The sequence below is a fragment of the Balaenoptera ricei genome, chromosome 3 (genome assembly GCF_028023285.1).
Source record: "Balaenoptera ricei isolate mBalRic1 chromosome 3, mBalRic1.hap2, whole genome shotgun sequence".
Classification (NCBI taxonomy): Eukaryota; Metazoa; Chordata; class Mammalia; order Artiodactyla; family Balaenopteridae; genus Balaenoptera; species Balaenoptera ricei.
Window position 1 is genome coordinate 68,527,519 of NC_082641.1, and position 17,499 is coordinate 68,545,017.

The window sequence follows — 17,499 nt, forward strand, 5'->3', positions numbered from 1 at the left end:
CACACCACTATAAGGGAGTATTTTTTATCCCTGAGCGCCCAGTTGTCACTACCTTCCATTTATTCCCATTGTCTAAATGCCCAGACCATTCATGTTGTTCCCAAACGCATGCTCTGTTTTCCTCTTATTGCTGCCTTGCTCCATGTAGTCCCAATATTCCATTAAACTCACTTTCACTTTCAATGATTTATAGGAATCAACAATAGAAATCACTTAGCAATCTATTACTTAAATTCACTTGCCAATGTCAAAGAAGTGAGTAGTGATAGAATCTAAGCACCTAGCTTCTAGCCTGTATTTACATAAACTTAGTAATCAATTTACAAGTATAAATATATGAATAAGTATATCTGCTCTTCTGTAGCTATCTCATGAATCTAACATTTCAACAATATAAGAGATTATAGGGGGAGGTAATTTAGTCAAAAAATGCTTGCTCCTGTTTATTGAAGACTATTGATAGTGATGAAGAGAAAGAGGTGTTAGGTATTTCCAGTTCTCCCCATGTTCTAAGATAAAGCATAAATTATTTTTTCACTTTTAATATACTGGTATTAATTAGTTCAGGCAAAATACCATGGACTCAGTGGCTTAAACAAACATGTATTTCTCACAGTTCTGGAAGGTAGAAGTCTGAGAACAGCTTCTTATGAAGGCACTAACCTCACCATGAGGACCCCGCTCTCATGACCTTATCTAAATTACCTCCCAAAGGTCCCATCTCCAGATACCATCACACTGTGGGTTAGAGCTTAAACATATGGATTGGGGGAGGAGGACACAATTCAACCATAGGATCCCTCTATTAAATGCAACTTTATTCAATGTCTCTCTACTTTGCTTGCACTCACATCTAATCTAATGGAACAAACAAGTCATCATGGAGCTTCATGCTCATCCATAAGCTTAATTCCATCAGGCCTAAGGAACTTAGTACAATTCCATCAGTCAGTGGAGAATAAAGACTTATTTCAGAGGGAGAAGCTGGCCTGGGTTTCATCTGTGTAGCAATATCTACCTCTACTCTTGCTTTTTAACACCCAACAATTAGATGTTCCCAAATCACCTGGACTCTGCCTTGGCCTCTGCACTCAATTCAACCAATTCAACTTCTACCAGTCATGGATGACTAACAAATTAACTGTTTCAATAAATTGTTTTAAAATTGTTTTAAATTTCATTCTTTTAACAAGAGATACCCAACGCTAGTTAAATACCAAAACTTCCAATAGAACTTTTGAAAAGTGAGAGTGTTCACAATCTAGCCCAGAGATTTCTATTCAAGAGGATTGAGGTAGGGTTCAAGTATCTAGGTAAATTTAAAAGGATCACAGATGATTGTAATGACAACCAGGCCTGAAAATTTTCTAATCTTTGAACTGAAACCCCAAACCACATTTGTATCTTTTGGTCTCACTAGACAATCTTGGTCTGGAGAAACACACACCACATATGTATATAGTTGTTGTTTTTTTTTGTTAATTGTAAACTGAGAGATTGATAGTTCAGTCTTAAAAGAATAAAGTTGCAAATCCTGCTCTAATTCCATGCCTGGCTCCACGATTTTTATTGTTTGGGAGATCTTGATTGTAGAACTCTTTATTAATCATTTAGCTTTCTTATGCAGATGTGGAATTTTTTTATGACTTGGTTACCTTAAATTTCCCCTTCCTTTCCATGCTTCATTAAGTCACCCATCACTATATAAGAACTTTAAGAATCATGTTCTTTAGCTTCTCAAATAACCAATTCCTGCCATTCTTCTTTAGTGATGTTTATCTTGAAGCATGGTTTAACTTGATTCTTCATCCTGCCCTTCCTCAACAGAGTATCAAGAACATAAGTCTGTCAGCTTTTCTCAATTCTCTGTGCTCTACACCCAAACGTCTTCCAAGGAACCTTTAAGCAACTTTTCAATTTAAAATAGAAATTAGAACTAAAAAAAAAATTTTTATTGGAGTATATTTGCTTTATAATGTTGTGTTAGATTCTGCTGTAAAGCAAAGTTAATCAGCTATACGTATACATATATCCCCTCTTTTTCAGATTTCCTTCCCACTTAGGTCATCACAGAGTACTGAGTAGAGTTCCCTGAGCTATACAGTAGGTTCTATTAGTAAACTATTTTATACATAGTGGTGTATATATGTCAATCCCAATATCCTGATTCATCCCACCTTCCCTCCGCCCCCATCCCATTAATCATACGTCCATTCTCTACGTCTGTTTCTATTTCTGCTTTGCAAATAAGTTCACCTGTATCATTTTTATAGATTCCACATATAAGCAATATTATACAATATTCGTTTTTCTCTTTTTGATTTACTTCACTCTGTATGACAGTCTCAAGGTCCATCCACATATCTGCAAATGACCCAATTTTGTTCCTTTTTATGGCTGAGTAATATTCCATTGTATATATGTGTCACACCTTTATCCATTCTTTTGTCAATGGACATTTAGGTTGCCTCCATGTCCTGGTTATTGTAAATAGTGCTGCAATGAATATTGGGGTACATGTGTCTTTTGGAATTATGGTTTCCTCTGGGTATATGCCCAGGAGTGGGATTGCTAGGTCGTACGGCAGTTCTATTTTTAGTTTTTTAAGGAACCTCCATACTGTTCTCCATACTGGCTGTATCAATTTACATTTCCACCAACAGTGTAAGAGGGTTCCCTTTTCTCCACAACCTCTCCAGCATTTATTGTTCGTAGACTTTTTGATGATGGCCATTCTGACTGGCGTGAGGTGATACCTCATTGTAGTTTTGATTTGCATTTCTCTAATGATTAGTGATGTTGAACATCCTTTCATGTGTTTGTTGGACATCTGTATATCTTCTTGGGAGAAATGTCTATTTAGGTCTTCTGCCCATTTTTTGATTGGGTTGTTTGTTTTTTTTCATATTGAGCTGCATGAGCTGTTTGTATATTTTGGAGATTAATCCCTTGTCAATTGCTTCATTTGCAAATATTTTCTCCTATTCTGAGGGCTATCTTTTCATCTCGTTTATGCTTAGGGTTAGGGTTAAATGTTTGATTCACGAGAGTCAAATAAACAAATATTTTAGCTATTTCTGTGAAGTTTTCAAAATAGGTAGCTAATTCGGATGTAGTAAAAAATAGTACACATATAAATGCATGTGCTAGATTACATTTGTTTTTAGGGTTTATTTAATTCCAGTAGGGTCTAAATATACAGACTTGCTCTTTTCATTGATTTTTCAAAAGGATTTTTTTTAATTGAGCTAATCCTTAATTGAATTCTTTCACTCATTCAATCATCTATTAAACTATTTCTTTACTATTAAGTGACCGTATATTGTTAGTCTGATAAATATGCTGAGACAGAATGTTGCACATACATATTTCCTGTCTTTAAGCAGGTTTTAGTCTTACACAGGAGACAAACAATAAAAACTATAGGGCACTGTATTAGAGCTTTTTCAAATGTGAACAGAATAATTTGGGAGAATACAGAGGAGGGAGGATCATTCCCTTTGTAACTTAAAGAAAAAAAAAAAGAAAATTTTATTTAGCTTCTGGACTCAAAATCTAGAATAAATTTAAAAGAGAGAAGGGGGTTTGATAAACTTGACTTCATTTCAAAAGTTGTGAAATACAGACTAAGAGCTAAACTTCTTAGCATATAAAGAATTTCTTTAAAAAATGGAAATAAATGCAATAACCTGCTAGAATAATGGTCATAATTATATGATGAAAAAAACAAAATTATATGTTCATGGATGAAGAAATGAAAATGGTTCTTAAACATATAAAGTGAATCATACTGGACTAACATCCCAGCTTATCAAACTGGCAAAAATCCAAAAGTTCAATAACGTTATTTTACTCAATGTCCTCCAGAGAAACAGAACCAGTAGGAGATTTTATATATTGGATTGGCCAAAAGGTTTGTTCCGTAAGATGGCTCTAGTAGAACTTAGTTGTCTTTAACTTCATTTGAAACAATTTTGTTAGATTGTATATGATAGCTGTCATGTTAGTGTGCATTTAAAAAAAGACTTAACAAAACTGGTGAATTTTTGTGTTGTCATTTTAATATTGAAGATGGAAGAAAAAAACCCAACATTCTTGGCATATTATGTTTTATTATTTCAAGAAAGGTAAAAACGCAACTGAAACACAAAAAGAGATTTGTGCAGTGTATGGAGAAGGTGCTGCAACTGAGCGAACGTGTCAAAAGTGCTTTGTGAAATTTTGTGCTGGAGATTTCTCGCTGGACGATGCTCCATGGTCAGGTAGACCAGTTGAGGTTGAGAGCGATCAAATCGAGACATTAATTGAGAACAATCAGCGTTATACCAAGTGGGAGATAGCTGACATACTCAAAATACTCAAGCTTTGAAAATCAATTGCACCAGCTTGGTTACGTTCATTACTTCGATGTTTGGGTTCCACATAAATTAAACAAAAAAAAAACCTTCTTAACCATATTTCCACATGCAATTATCTACTGAAACATAATGAAAACGTTCTGTTCTTAAAACAAATTGTGACAGGCGATGAAAAGTGCCTACTGTACAATAATGTGGAATGGAAAAGATTGTGGGCCAAGTGAAATGAACAACCACCAACCACACCAAAGGCCGGTCTTCATCCAAAGAAGGTGATGTTGTGTACATGGTGGGATTGGAAGGGAGTCCTCTATTATGAGCTCCTTCTGGAAAACCTAACGATTAATTCCAACAAGTTCTGCTCCCAATTAGACCAAATGAAAGCAGCACTTGATGAAAAGCGTCCAAGATTAGCCAACAGAAAACCCATAATCTTCCATCAGGATAACACAAGACCGCATGTTTCTTTGATGACCAGGCAAAAACTGTTACCAGCTTGGCTGGGAAGTTCTGATTCACCCGACGTATTCAGCAGACATTGCATCTTTGGATTTCCATTTATTTAGATCTTTACAAAATTCTCTTAATAGAAAAAATTTCAATTCCCTGGAAGCCTGTAAAAGGCACCTGGAACAGTTCTTTGCTCAAAAAGATAAAAAGTTTTGGGAAGATGGAATTATGAAGTTGCCTGAAAAATGGCAGAAGGTAGTGGAACAAAAGGGTGAATACGCTGTTCAATAAAGTTCTTGGTGAAAATGAAAAATGTGTCTTTTATTTTTACTTAAAAACCTAAGGTACTTTTTGACCAACCCAATATTTATATTTATATGGAGATTTTATTATGAGGAATTGGCTCACACGATTATGGACACTGAAAAGTCCTACAATCTGTAAGCCAGAGACTCAGGAAAGCCAGTGGTGTAATTTAGTCCAAGTCTGAAGGCCTCAGAACAGGGGAGCTAATGGTTTAAAATCCAGCTGGAGAAGATGAAATGAGGTTTCAACTCAAGCAGGCAGGCAGGAAGCAAAAAAGGGTGATTCTTCCTTCCTCTGTCTTTTGTTCTATTTAGGCCCTCAATTGATTGGATGATATTCACCCACACTGGGGAGGGCAATATACTCCACTGATCAACCAACACAACTGCTAATCTCGCCCAGAACCATCTTCACAGACACACTTCAAAATAATGTTTAATCTGGGCACCCTGTAGCCAGTTGACACATAGATGATGATATTCATGATGATTAATTCTAACTGGGAAGTTATGAGAGATAGAGCTCTCTGTTATACTGCTGGTGGGTATGCTACATTAAACGATGCCTATGAGGGAAATTCAAAATATCTAGAAAAATTGCATACTGATGAATTTATCCTTTGACAATCCTACTATCAAGAATCAGAAGATATACTGGCAAAACTTGAAATAATTTAGGACCAAGATTATCCATTATAGTATTTATAGAAATAGCAAAAGATTAAAATGAACCCAGTGTTCATTAGTATAAGCCTGATTGAATAAACTGTAATAGCACATCCACTGAATGGGACTGTAAATATCATAAAGTGATAGAAAATGATAAATTCTTTATATTCTCTCATGAAATAATTTTCAGGATTTACTTTTAAATTAATAAAAAGTATGGTACAGAAGAAGATAGTTGCAGTATTATACCATTTGCATATACCTTTCCTTTTATACAAAATATTTATATACCCACATACATATAAATGCATATGTAGGTACATTTGCTTATATTTGTCACAGGAAATAGTGACAGTGGGGAAAGAAAAGCTGGGAACAATAGAGAATAAATGGATATGACAGAGAGTAAAGAAAGAGTTGTCTATGCCATTATGTATTTAAATTTGAAAACATAGTTTCAGAAGATATATTCAAAAAAGTAAAATTAATTAAAAAAGCAATGGCTGAAAATTACAAAACAAACCAAAACAAAAAACCTAATTTTGTATCAAGTTGGTGACATATCCAATTTGAGAATAATTATTTCAAGTGGTTTTAGAGTATTTACAGTATTTTGTATGCACATTGGTTGTTAGAATATATTCTACAGAAAGAAAAACTCAGATGAAAAAAATCTTAAACTTCATGCGGCAGTCTAAATATTACCTAGTGTTGGGATTATTATGTTAAATGTCCGTGCATATGTGGATAATTGAGCATACGGAAAATTTCAACTGCAAAGTTAGTTAAAATATCCAATACTTAAATAATCGTAGTGTATACGTACATTAATGCTGGCTTTTATTTTGAGTATTTACCTCTCTATATTTTCATATTAACTAGAATATAAACTGTAAAATATGTTTCTATTGGTTTATACTGAGGTATGAAGAATAACTGTTATTTTAAGATATGAAGAGACTAATTAATCTAAAGTTATATTTAGACACATGAAATACCTAGCAAATTAAGCTGTGTAATGCATTGCTTTACAAATAAAAAGCACGGAACTTTATATTGGCATGTATATATGTAATATGCTTATGTATCTTTATTATTACGTTGTAATAACTTAGAAACAAAGCATATTTTCAAAATGTAAACAATTTTGAATTTCATCATCTAACTAGAGTGTGTGTGTGTATAAACTGGTATATAATTACACTGTGTGAGGTGACATAACATGTGTATGTCCTTACAGAGAGAGGGTCATTTTATTTTAATCTATCAATGATAATTTTGATTTTTCCAAAGCTGAATTATTTGACAGTTTTCTCTTGGTAAATGTGTTTCCTTTTTTTTTTTTTTTTTTTGCTCTAATGTCCTGGCTCTCCTCTGATGCAATTCTCTTTGCATTGACAGATACATCCCCAAGGAATCTTGGGAGGAGGGTAAATGCGTTTAGTGATATATGACATTGTAAAATTCAACAACTTGTACTATTGCTCATATGACTGACATAGTCTGAACAATGGCATGAAGAAATTGAATATCACTGAAGACATGCCTTTTCTGACAATCATTTTCTCTTTCAAAATGTGATTTTTTTCTTTACAATTAAAAAAAATCGATTCTATATAATGATTCGACTTTCATCATTGTAATGCTTGGCCACTTGTGTAATTGCTATTTGAGTCTAATAAATTTTTAGTTGTACAAGTACTTCAAAGATTTTTAATAAAACTCCACTATTGATAAAATACAAACATTTGAACATCTCTTCAATTTCTTTCACTTTATAAAGATAAAACATGCATATTTTTAAAAAGTCATTGAAGGCATATTTAAAAAAATTATAACTCAGAAAAAGTTTCCCTGACCTACTCTCCAATTCTGTTCCCTAGAGGCAATTTCTTATACTGCTTTAAGACATTTCTTCTCGTATCTACACTAAATAGCATGAACAGACTCATTACTGGATAACTTAATTTTAGAATTTACCAATTTATTTTCTATTAATTGGATGGAGATTTAGTCATCTTAAGCTCCTGCTAATAAAATCCCATTAAAACATCTTAAGTATTAAAAAATTATATATATATGTATATATATATAAATTGTGTATATATATATTAACAGGCTTATCCATCCATTTTGGAAATGCTTTAAAAATTATTTTATATAAGTTATAGTAAATATAAGATACAATTTTAAAAAAAAACTATTTCATAAGGTTTTCAAAGACATTTGAGACCTGGCTTTCTACTAATCATTTAGCTTAACTAAAAAATTCCTCTTTAAAGCAACTGGCCAGATGAAGTTTCTTTAAAAACTTTTTTTCTAGAAGAATGCTTCAGGAAAAATGATTTTACTGACATAAAGCTCTGACAGTGCACCGACTCATACATAGACTTACAGTCTTTGCACAGAGTCATTGTACTCTGCAAAGAGAGATTTCTAATCCTTTAATCTTTCCTTGTGTGTTCTTAAATTGCAATCTAAATCTATATTTGCAAATTCTAGAAAATTTATTTTGGCTTTGCATAATCCATTACTGATAAAAATATCATTTAGCATACTTAGTATGCCTCCGACGAGGAGGAAGTTTTGAAGTTTTCGTTGCACTCAATCTGAATACAACTTAGGTCAAAATTATTTTTCACTAAAGCAGTATTTAAACATTTGATTCACACTTGATTAATGTCTTTCATTACAGGCAAGCACCAACCTTGGGAGGTGAGTTAAAATGAGTGAAACTGACTACTTAAAGATGACACTGAAAATGCAGGTGGATAATAAAAATGAAAACATCAAAATTTGTGGGATGTTGCAAAAGCAATGTTTAGTGGGAAATTAGTAGGTTTGAGTGTTTACATTAGAAATGAAAAAAAAGTTAAAATCATTTCTCTAAGCATACACATTAAGAAGCTACTCAGATTTCCCTAAGAAGTTTTCTTGGAATGCCCAAAGATATCTTTCATTCTATTTCATTAAGTAGAAAATGGTGACATAGCCACACCTAGAGCCAAGGAAGTTTAGAAAATAAAACGTCTAGCCTGACACAGGTCTACCATAAATACAATTGAGATTTCTTGTGAAAGGAGAAGGGGGAAATGCCACACAGCTAAATACAGAGATTATACCTAAGGCTCTCCTTTTTAGTACCCCAAGAAATGACCCTTTCCACATACATTTATATTCTAGGCTGAAATAAAATTAAAAATTGAAACTGACAGCATTCTTTGAGAGATGATTTAGACCAAACTACAGCCTGAAAAATATGTGAAGGAAAGAAGAAAAGAATAATAATATCTATTTTGTCTTGTTTAAAACTAATTCATTTAATCCACAAGTATATGGAATGCCCACTTTATGACAAATCCTAGTTTACATATCGAGAATACAGAGATAAATAAGACAGACAAGGTCCCTATTTATAAGGAACTTATGCTGAGGAGGCATACTAAAAATACTAAATACTAAAAATAAAGAATAATAATCTACTATAAGTACCAGGAAGAAAATAAAACAGGGTGGGATAGGGTAGCAAGTAGGGATACTTTTTGGTGGGTGTTAAAGACAATCTTTCTGAGGAGGTGGCATTTGAGCTGAGATTGGAATTAGTTAATGACAGTGATTGTGTGTCTCCAAATTATTCTTTATTAATAGCTACTGGAGTCATTTATTTTATACACTGTGTACTAGCTCCCCAGATATAGATACAACTTATAGTTGCCTTACACTTTAAATTAATCAGCAGTATCATCAATGATACTTAAATTATTTAAATTACTTAACATTCCTGAATGCTTCCTATCTTAAGAAGGGATAATTCACCCAACCCCGTAAAACAGACAGGTTTAGTCAACTAATATTTGAGAATGGAACCAAGAATACTCAATAGAGAAAACACAGTTTCTTTAGTAAATGGTGCTGGAAAGATTGGATATTCACATGTAAAAGAATGAAACTAGACACCTACCTTACACCATTCATAAAAACTAACTCAAAATGGATTAAAAGTTAAATATAAGACCTGAAACCATAAAACTCCTAGAAGAAAACATAAGAAAAAAATATCTTTGACACGAGTCTTAGCAATGATTTTTTTGTGTGTGACACCTAAAGCACAAGCAACAAATTTTTTTTTAAAGTGGAATCACATCACTAAAAATATTCTTCACAGTAAAATTAAAAAAATAAAAATAAAAAGGCAGTCTACAGAATGGGAGAATATATTTGCAAATCATATACCAGGTAAAGAGTTAATATCCAAAATATATGAAGACCTCATACAACTCAATGGCTAAAAAAGCCCAAAGTCATAAGGTGGGCATTCCATATACTTGTGGATTAAATGAATTAGTTTTAAATGAGACAAAATATTATTATCTATTGGCTATCATCAAAAAGATAAGAGATAACAAATGCTGGAGAAGATGTGTAGAAAAGTGAACTCTTGTGCACTGTTGGTGAGAATGTAAATTTGTACAGCCACTATAAAAACAGTTTGGAAGTTCCTCTAAAAGTTAAAAATAGAACTACCATATTATTCAGCAATTCTACTTCTGGGTATATAGTTGAAGGAAACAAAATCAGTATATCGAAGATATATCTGCACCCCCTTGTTGATTGCAGCATTATTTACAATAGCCAAGACATGTAAAGCACCTAAGTGTCCATCAACAAATGAATGAATAAAGAAGTGGTGTGGGTGTGTGTGTGTGTGTGTATTGTGTATACACACACACAATGGAATATTATTTTGTCATAAAAAGAAGGAAATCCTGCCATTTGTGACAACATGGATGGACCTTGAGGGCATTATGTTAAGTGAAATATGTCAAACAGAGAAAAACAAATACTGTATGATCTCACATGTGAAACCTAAAAAAAAAAAAAAAAAAAAAAAAAAAACCTCAGTAAAGAAAGAGATCAGATTTGTGGTTACCAGAGACAGGGAATGGAGGGTGCATGGAAGAATTGGGTGAAAGTGTTCAAAAGGTATAAACATCCAATTATAAGATAAATAAGTATTGGGAATGTAATGTACAACATGATGACCATAGTTAACACTGCTGTATGGTATATTTGAAAGTTGTTAAGAGAGTAATCCTAAATGTCTTATCACAAGAAAAAAAAACAGGTTTTGAAGTTAATATTTTTTATTATTATTGTGGTGAAAAAATAACATTAAATTTACCATGTTAATCATGTTTAAGTATACAGTTCAGTAGTGTGAAGTATATTCACATCGTTTTGCAAAACATCTCTAGAACGTTTCATCTTGCAAAACTGAAACTTTATACCCTTTAAACACTAATTTTCCCTTTGTCCTCCTCCAAGTCTTTGGGAACCACATTTTTACTTTCCATTTATATGATTTTAACTACTTTAGATATTTAAACAAGTGGAATCATATAGTATTTGTCCTTTTGTGACTGGCTTATTTCATTGAGCAAAATGTCCTCTAGGTTCTTTCATGTTGTAGCATGTGATAGCATTTCCTTTTTTGTTGTCTTCATAATATTCCATTATTTGTATACATTTTCTTTATCCATTTATCAGTCAATGGACATTTAAGTTGTTTCCACATCTTGTCTATTTTTAGTAATGCTGCAGTGAATGTGGAAGTGCAGATATCTTTTCGAAATCTTGGTTTTAATTATTTCCCACTTATACCAAAAAGTGGGACGGCTGGACCATGGTAGTTCTATTTTTAACTTTTAGAGGAACTTCCATAACTGTTTTCTATAATTGCTGCAACATTTTACTTTCCAACTGACAGTGTAAAAATGTTTCAATTTCTCTGCATACGCCCCAACACTTATTATTCTCTGTTCTTTGATAATGGCCACCTTATTGGATATAATGTGATCTCTCGTTGTGGTTTTGATATGCATTTCTTTTACAATTAATGATATTGAGCATTTTTTCATATGCTTACTGGCCACTAGTATGTATTCTTTGGAGAATTGTCTATTTAAGTTCTTTGTCCATTTTAAAAATTGGTTATTTGTTCTTTTGTTGTCAAGTTATATGAATTCCTTACATTTTCTGGATATTAATCCCTTATCAAATATATAATTTGCAAATTTTCTTTCCCATTCTGTAGGCTGTATCTTCACTCTGTTGATTGTTGTTTTTTCTTTTCTGATACAGAGAAGTTTTTAAGTTTGATATATTCCCATTTGTCTATTTTTTTTTCTTTTGTGGCCTGTGCTTTTGGTATCATATCCAATAAATAATTACCAAATCTAATATCCTAAAGTTTTCCCCCTGTTTTCCTATGGAAGTTTTATAATTTTAGGCCTTACTTTTAGGTCTTTATACTGTTTTAAATTAATTTTTTTGTGGTGTAAGGTAAGGGTTCAATTTCTTTTTTTGCCTGTGAATATCTAGCTTTCCCAACACTTACTGAAGAGATTCTCTTTTCCTCATTGTGTAGTCTTGACACTCATTTTCAAGATCATTTCAGCTATTCAGTGTCCATTGAGAGTATTTAGGGTGAAGTTTTCTATTTAAAAAAAAAAAAAACTGTCATTGGAATTTTGGTAGAGATTGCATTGAACCTGTAGATAACTTTGGGTGGTATGGCCATTTTTACAATATTAAGAATACCAATCCATGGTATTGGGATGTCTTTATATTTCTTTGTGTCTTCATTAATTTCTCTTAGAAATGTTTTATAGTTTTCAGTGTATAAGCGTTTTGCTCCTTGGTTACATTTATTTCTAAGTATTTAATTCTTTTTGAAGCTATTGTAAATAGGATTATTTTCTTAATTTGTTTTTCAAAATAGTCATTGTTAGGATACAGAAATGCAACTGATTTTTGTGTGTTGATTTTGTATCCTGCAACTATGCTGAAAGTGTGTATTATTTTTCACAATTTTTGTAGAATCTTTAGGGTTTTCTACATATAAGTTCATGTCTTTATAATCTCATACTCTTCCTTTCCAATTTGGATGTCTTTTCTTATTCTTTTTCTTTCTTTTTTTTTTTTTTAATTGTTTAATTGCTCTGGCTAGGACTTCTAATACTATGTTGAATAGAGCTGGCAAGAGTGGACCTCCTTGCCTCATTCCTGATGTTAAAGAAAAAGCTTTCAGTCTTTTAGCATTCCGTATGATGTTAGCTGTGGGCTTATCACACATGCTTTTATAATGTTGTGGTAGTTTCCTTTTATTCTTAGTTTGTTGAGAGTTTTTATCTTGAAAGAATGTTGAATTTTGTCAAATGATGTGGTTTTTGTCCTTCATCTGTTAATGTGGTGTATTACATTAGTTTATTTTCATATGTTGAACTATCCCTGCATTCCAGGTTGAAGTAAATGTTTTGATAACACATTTTCTAGAGAGAACCTTTTTCCATTATAATGTGATTTTCTCAATTGCAGCTATATTTAAGTCTTCATATAAATCCCGCTTCTGATGAAACAGCTGATGTCTCACCTTGGCTAGATTCTGATGACTGAGAAATCAGGGTGTGTGTGTGTGTGTGTGTGTGTGTGTGTGTGTGTATGTGTGTGTTTATGGTGGTGAATACTTTGTACAATGAATGAGAATAAGTACAAGATAGTAGTTTGAGAATGTGAGCTCTCAAGTCATACTCTATGAGTTTAAATCTCAGCTCCTCAGTAATTTGAGGTTGGACAGATTACTTAGCATGCTTGTGCCTCAGTTTCTTCATCTGTAAAATGGAAGCATTAACAGTAACCTATCTCATATAGGCACAATAAGAATATAATATACATAATTTTGAACTAGAATTTGCACGCAAGTTCATTGCTGAAATTGGAGTTGATTTTTAAATAAACTTTAAAATTTCAGATTTATAGCACAATTGTGACAATAGTGCAGAGAATCCTAATATTCTTCACATTTAGTTTCTCCTATTATTAGCATCTTACATTAGTATGGTAATTTGTCACAATTGAATGAACTAATGAACTAGTATTAATACGTTTCAAATTTATTCAGATTTTTTAGTTTTACTCTATGTATTCACTTCTTTCTAAGATCCCATACAGATTACCACATTATATTTAGTAATCATGTCTCCTAGGCTCTTCTTGGCCATGACAGTTTCCTAGACTGTAACTGTTTCTTATGACCTTCAGAGTTTTCATAAGTACTAGTCAGGTATTTTTTTTAGAATATCCCTTAGTTGGGAATTTTCTTGTAGTTTTTCTCATGATTAGACTGGGGTTATGAATTTTTAGGAGGAAGACCACAGAGTTACAGTGCCATTTTCATCACATCATATCAAGGGTACACTCTATCAAGATGATTTATCACTGTTGAAATTAACCTTGATTACCTGTCTGGATAGTATTTGTCAGATTTCTTCACAGTAAAGTTACTGTCTTCCTTCATTTTCTATACTATATTCTTTGGAGAAAGTCACTCTGTGCCACAGCCCACAATTAATAAGCAGAGTTGTGTCTTTCTCTTGGGGGGTAAACTATCTTATGGGGTAAAGCATCAATTATTTGGGCTTATTCTACATGGGAGATTTGTCTTTTCTCCCCATTTACTTAAACATTTATTTATATCAGTGTGAATTCAGGGATATTTATGTTATAATTTGGACTATAACCCTACTACTTTATTGCTCAAATTGTTCCATCTTTAGCTATTGGGAGCTTTTTGATTTGGTTCTGTGTCCCTTTCAGAGACCCTCATCACTGTGATTTGTTTTGTTTTCTTTGTTTTATAACACTTCCTTACTTTCTGGCATTACAAGATACTTCAGGATCCTCTTGTATGTTTTCTACCTGAGTCCTGGAATCAGCCACTTCTTCAAGGAGCTGTGGTTCCTTTTATTGGTGAATGGTATTAGAAACCAAGATCCAGAAACTAGGAATGCTTGTTGCTACTGGGATGGCTTTCTAGGCCCAGGATACATTTATATTTGCCACAACTCATATTTATATACCTCAAAAGCCTTCCTTATTCAAATAAGAATCAAAAAAAGAAGATCAGTTTACATAGATACTATAGAGAATTAGTGACTATACAGAATTTGGAACTGTATGTACAAAAATAAATATTTTATGGATATCTATCAATTTTAGAATTGGAGATATTTTTTCACATGCTTTTTATTTCAATAGAAAAGTACTAATTCTGAAAGGCAGTCTAGCAGTGGTTATATGTGAACTCTGAAGCCAGAATTCAAATATTATCATTTTTTAATATTGACAATAGCCATATTCATATTAGTATTTAGAAGAACATCTATTTTATTACTCTACAAACAATTTGGTATTTAAAATTGACTACATCTTTCTTGATCTTTTGTTCCTTATCTATATTACACAAATTCAAAACATACTCAACCTTAAAAGAACATGATATCATTATATAAATAACAATTAAATGGTTCTAAGCATTTAAGTTGTCCCAACAAAATGACTTCTTAAAATGTTTGTTACTCCTTTCAGATAATAATATGATAATTTACTTTATATAGAGACAAATGTTATTTAAAAGTCCCTTCTGAGGATAGTACAGTATTTTGTTTCCCTAGAAATATATTGGTTACCTTTCTTAAATATAATTTAACCACATATTAAAGTATTGACCCATTGCACAAATAAATGGTATTTACATATTTTATAGGTCCCTTTTTAAAGATACTTTATCTTTCTTACTTCCTGTACTAACATCTATCTAAAAGGTAAAATACTTTCTTTTAATACTATCAATAATTAAGTGAAAGAAAATTTCAAAACAACTCCTACTATTGTTTTATTCTATATTTTGCTTCTGCATACTTAATTTCTGACTAAATATGAATCTTAGCCTCAAAAAAATTAAAATTTGGAAAGGTCAGTAAATTGTACAGTGAATTTTTGTTTTTGTGTCTTATATTATTTTGTATCTTTTCAGTACTGTTATAAACCTACCAGTGAACCGAGTCAAATAGCTTGTCAATTCAAGCAAATACTTAAGTTTACCAATGTTTTCCTCAATTACTGAATCACTAGATTGTTTTGATGTTTTGTAGACACATCTCCAAATGTTATAGGAAAACACCTTTACAGCTACAATCTCTTTGACAACTGAGCAACTTACAAACTTGATTTTTCCCCCTGTTATTAGGGAAACAGCTGCAAAAATGGCCTAATTATGCTTATAAATGTGCTGTAGGGTTCACTTCTGAATGAATATGTCATAAAACAATTTGCAGATAGAAAGTGTCAGTGTAATCCTAAATATCAGGCTGGCTCTTATCACTACATCTGAAATGAAGCTAGAAAGATCTGGACAGGGTAAAAGCAGAAACCTCATTCCAATACCCTCATATATTCTTCTTTCAAAATGAACAAATATCCAATCCAGTGATTCCAATGCTTCAAATACAAATTGGGGATATCAACTGAGGCAATGACCACTTGAAAACAAAAGAAAACCAAAAAATCAGTAATTATAGAGAAGTAAAAAAACTTTGTCATATATTTTTTTAAAAATGTCACACACAAATTCAGGTAAACACAAATACACATAAAATAATGAATATCCTAGAGAAGAGCTGGCACACTTTTTCTGTTAAGATCCAGATTATAAATATCTTATGCTTTGTAAGCCATATAGTCTTTGGTATTTACTCAATGCTGCCATTACTATGCAGAATCAGATACAAAAAACATTTAAATGATTGGGCATGGCTGTATTCCAATAAATTATTATTCATGGACACTGACATGCAAAATTTGTATAATTCCTATGTCTCACAAAATATTACATTAAAAAAACTTTTAAATCATTTAAAAATGAAAAGCTATTCATAGCTCATGGATTATACAAAAATAGGCGACAGTCTGGGTCTGGCTTGTGTCTTCATGCCACCATTTGCCAAACTCTGGTTTATAGTTATTGCTGCAGGGCAGTTTATTTCATGCAGAATGAAGAAAAATAGCATTTATACAACTCTGGTTATGCTGCCACCAACTATAATTGTATGTGTTGCTCCTTTTATTATAGTTTTTACTTCCAATAGTAATGACCAAGAATTTTACCAATGTCATTTTTCCATTTTGTTCTCTTGGGAAAGTCATTTATTCCCTCTGGAACTTAGTCTTTTTCTAAGTGGCAAAATAATGACTAATTCAGATTTATTATGAGGTTGATAGGAACATCTAAACACTGACTAGTACATAATAGAAGCTCAGTACATTTTAAAAATGATTATGAATCTCGTTTTTTTTATGTTAAAGTCGACTTTGTCTGTAAAAAAATGATTATGAATCTTGACGGTCACATTTTTATTGACTTTATACAATAGTATTTTACGATATTTAGCAATCATTTGTTTATTAACTATTATCTGCCTATTGCAGAGCTAGCCACTGGCCATACCAAAAACATTAGATGTTTTTCTTTGTTTTTATTGAGGAGCAATGAGGTAGAGAGATTTATAAAACATGATAATTTTTATAATGTGGAATAAGTATGCATTGACTTTAAATGAATAGATGAATAATTGATATAATTCCTTAAATGTACCATCTTTCTCAGTTGCAATAATTACTAAGGAGATTAGAGCCAGTTCATGATGTTTATCACTATACCTAGAGATACACATGCATTGATAGAATTTACTTTCAACAGGTTGGTAAAAGTATAAATTATTATTTTCTACTCTTTCAAGTTACCTAATTTAATAGGGTACTAAAAATACCTATGTAGAATTTTGCTACCAATAAAGTGATTTCTCATGTACTTTTTAAAT